The following is a 3,968-nucleotide window of genomic DNA, read 5'->3' on the forward strand; positions in this document are numbered from 1 at the left end:
AAAAATGTTATGTCCATGCTACCTAAAATGGTATGTCCTTGCATAAGCTTTACATGTAAAAAGGGCAACCTGGTGCATGTAGCTCCCGCTTGCGCAGGGTCCAGGGAAGGGTCTGACCACTTTGGGTCTATAGTACGCAGCCTTTCCCTACATTTCTGTAAGAGGCTGTTTCCAGGACTTGAACCCATGACCTCATGGTCACAAGGCAGCAGCTTTACCACTGCGCCAAGGCTCCCCTTCGCATAAGCTTCACATGTGACGCAAGAAAATAGAAGTAACCTCCGCTTCACACTGGCATCATTTGACATGGTCTGACATTTAAATGCGAGTCAGTATGACCCTAGAACAAAAGTGTATAACATTCAGAATAAGAGACTGCATGGATTATCACTTAGCACAGGAACTGAAGTGAGCCAACTGATGTGTGTTTCATTCTTCATGGTAAACGTGGAGAGAAAAAGAGTTTGTACTCATCTGCCAAACATAACTAAACATTTTATAGACGGCACACACATTGTCCATACAAAAACAGGGGAAAATATAAAAATCTTGAATTAAACCCTCCCAATTTCAAAACCAAGCGGAGCCACCGTTGGTTGTTTTCAGCAGCACGACAATCCAAGCCACATCCTGCATAATGGAACCATGGAGCTGGGTGTCTACTCCACGCCCTATGTCACTCGTTTGTGCTTCACCAACCCCTGCAATTCAAAATTGGCAACTCAATAAGCCATTTCCATCAACACTTTTACAACCACTACACTGAAATCTACAAGTGGCTGAAATTGTTCAAGCATTTGTGCAACATCCAGAGAATAAAATAATAACCATGATAGTTTCCTACCTGAAACTAAAAAAAATTGATCTCATGTTGGGAGTGGACGCATCATGCTACCGTACCACAGACTTGGTTGGTGCCGAGCCCTTGCCCTAGCTCGCCGCGGTCTCTCTCTCTCTCTCTCTCTCTCTCTCTCTCTCTCTCTCTCTCTCTCTCTCTCTCTCTCTCTCTCTCTCGCCACAAACGGAAGAAGAAAGGAGGAGAGAGCACTGTGGACACAGCGAGGTTTTCCGGCGCACTAACACCTGCCGCAACAACGACTTTTCCAGAGCACAAACTCTACACCCCCGCCCATTGCAACGTACCCACGCGGGCTTTATACTCTGGGCCAGCTCTGGGCATGAACCCCACGCCTCCTACATAGCCGGGTGCCCGATCGGCCCGCGACGATCTCCACGCTCGCCTTGACCGATTCGCCAACGGCCTACTCCTACTACGGCGTGTCGCACGCACATACACACGCGGACCCAAACACTACACACGCATGCACGCCACGGTCCGGACCGCATCCGGCGCGCGCACGCACAGGCACCCGACGCATTCGCCGTGGCTTATTAGCGAACAGACTTGATTCATGGCGTTTGAAGGGACATGCTGAACTTAAATAATTAGAAACAAGGTATGCAGACTCATAATGTAATCAAAATCTGGACAAAACAATGCTACTATTAACAACAACATAATGAAGGTAAATTAGGTGCTAAAAGAAGGAACAAATTATTTACTTTTATTTGCTAACGGGTTATCATTAGGTGAAGACAACAAAGCAACACTTCAAAAATGATACAAATTTTTGACTATAGGACATTTTTAAACTTATACATACAGATCCACGCTTTAGTAATATAACTCAAGCTCATGGCATACCTGCATGTTGGAAGCTATCCATTTCATATTATGCGAGATAGTTGATGCTTGATGGTACCTTCTCTTACACAAAAACTCAAAAGGATAGAACACTTTTGCAGCTACTTAGTCTGGTCTGTGTAAAAAAGGAAATAGCCAAACTGAACTTTCTTAGTTGGAACTTAGTACACACCCTGATGTTCATTGCTACAATATTGAGCGTCATGCCTGGTTATAATTTAGATTGAATACCAAGAGTCCAGAACAGATCTGGGATTGCCAAGTGTGTACAACATTTTAGGGTTCAAAATTAAAATATGGAGCTTCAAATTTACTCAGGGTAGGAGGGGATGTATGGCCTTGGCTACAACAGACACATGATTGAAATCATATCTCTGTGCCAAATTTTATTACAATGCAAGCTTAGAATGAAGGATTCTAACAAAAATATTAACGAACATGGTCACCAGCGAACTTGAGGCTCTTCTCATCCTGTATTGGAATAGCTTCCTTTTTAGACTTATTCCATTCATAGTTTGGTACATTGTTTTTAAGGCGTCCCGCCTTGGACGCTTAGGCAACGCTTAGGCGATAAGGCGCCCCCCCAGCGCCTTACAAATATGCCCGCCTTAGGCGCTTAGGCGTCCGCCTTAGGCGCTTAGGCGTCGCCTAGGCGATAAGGCGCCCCCCAGCGCCATAGGTCGCCTTACCGCCTTAAAAACTATGGTTTGGTAGTTGCTTTACCCAACTTTTGTAGAAACAAACAAGCTAATCTTTCAATGATGGTCAGGATCTCCTCCAACAGGATCGACTTCCTGCACATTTTCACCATGTGAAGATAGCAATTAGTGTTTATCTGAAAGCTCAGACCTTCTGCACCCGTGTGCACATGCCCACGAAACTTAGTCACTCAGCCCTTGAGGCAAACATGGACATACCCGTGTAAACCCCCAAAAAAGAAAAGGAAACAAGCTAACATGGAAGGGCTAATACATCAAAGACCACCATTCTTTAGACAAACTTGTAAGCAGGACTCACCTGTTCACACCTTCAGCACCAGATTCAAGCAAGAATAAACATACTCACACACACACAAGGAGTCTATAATTCCACCCATAGAATGGATCCATAACTGAGTACTTCCTACTAAATTCATCAAATAAGGTTTGATTAGCATAACTGTCCAGAAAGTTTGCATGACTTTACTCTGGAGATGACATTATTAATATGTGATGAGCAGTGTTCCCTTGCCATCTTTTGTATATCTGTCAAGTAAGCGATGAGTAACAAAGATGGCAATGTGAAATAGTACATGAGCAGTCCGGAGTTTCAAGAAGTAGAAGCACCTTTTTTTTACCAAGGCCACAAAATTTTGAAATCTCAGTTAAACTTTGCTTCTCCATGACTGCCCCCCCCCCCCGGGTAGACAGATAATGCAGTACAGATAAAACAAAACTCAATTCTCCTTCACCTTTTCAATTGGCACTGACATACAATTCTTTGTGTGGTGATAGAAAAAGAATCCAAATTCCCTCTGATGACCGAAATCTAAAAGACTGTAAAACATGTTTCTCTTTGAAATCAACATCAGAGGATCATTTATCAAAAGATGATTTGAGGAAATTAAGAATAGATGATTTGGCGAAAAGAAACAACATTCAGCTACATAGTTCGCACGCTCCTTTGATCCGTCGCTTGTGTGCAAGCGTCAAACCCGCGAGGCTCTGAATGCCAGATACTGCTCGCGTGCGTCCTTCGGTGGTTCATGATGAACTGGCCGGAGAACACCTGCGACTGCGATTGGGCCGTACAGGCGAAGGGGACGACGCAGTGCGATAGAGGAGCATGTGAGCACAACACGCCAAGCAGGGCAATGGTACGTGTTGCTTGAGAGGCGGCAGGCAGTGCACAGAGTAAGATTTGGTGGAGAGGGGAAGGAATCCATACCACAAAAACTGAAGTTCGAGGCGGAGTTCCGGCGGCACGTGGATGCAGAGGACCAGCAGAGCGTCGAGGTGGAGATTTGGCGGCGCGTCGAGGAAGAGATTGCGGCGCGCAGCACCTCCTCAACCGCCGCCAGGCCTCTCCTTCTTCTCCCCTCTCCCCCTCTCGCACAGATGCGCCGCTGTCCCGGTCGGTTTGACCCGCAGCCATCGGCTGGCCCCGCCGCTGCCCGTGACCGGCGCAACACCAGCGACCCGTCACGCGGGGAAGCCACCACTGCCCAGCCCCTCGCTCGTGCGGAGCGGACGGGTCGGAGGAGAGGGACCCGTCGCCGCCGACG

General features: G+C 46.7%; 1 long non-coding RNA gene across 1 annotated transcript; it reads right to left on the minus strand.

Moving 5' to 3' along the window:
* Nucleotides 1–423: 423 nt before the first annotated feature.
* Nucleotides 424–3,962, minus strand: LOC123042766 (uncharacterized). The gene is made up of 2 exons (XR_006418897.1): nt 3,632–3,962; nt 424–701 (listed from the first exon to the last, which is right to left on the minus strand). It is a non-coding gene; the product is annotated as an uncharacterized lncRNA (long non-coding RNA).
* Between the last annotated feature and the right edge of the window lie 6 nt (nt 3,963–3,968).

The sequence above is a fragment of the Triticum aestivum genome, chromosome 2B (assembly GCF_018294505.1).
Source record: "Triticum aestivum cultivar Chinese Spring chromosome 2B, IWGSC CS RefSeq v2.1, whole genome shotgun sequence".
NCBI lineage: Eukaryota > Viridiplantae > Streptophyta > Magnoliopsida > Poales > Poaceae > Triticum > Triticum aestivum.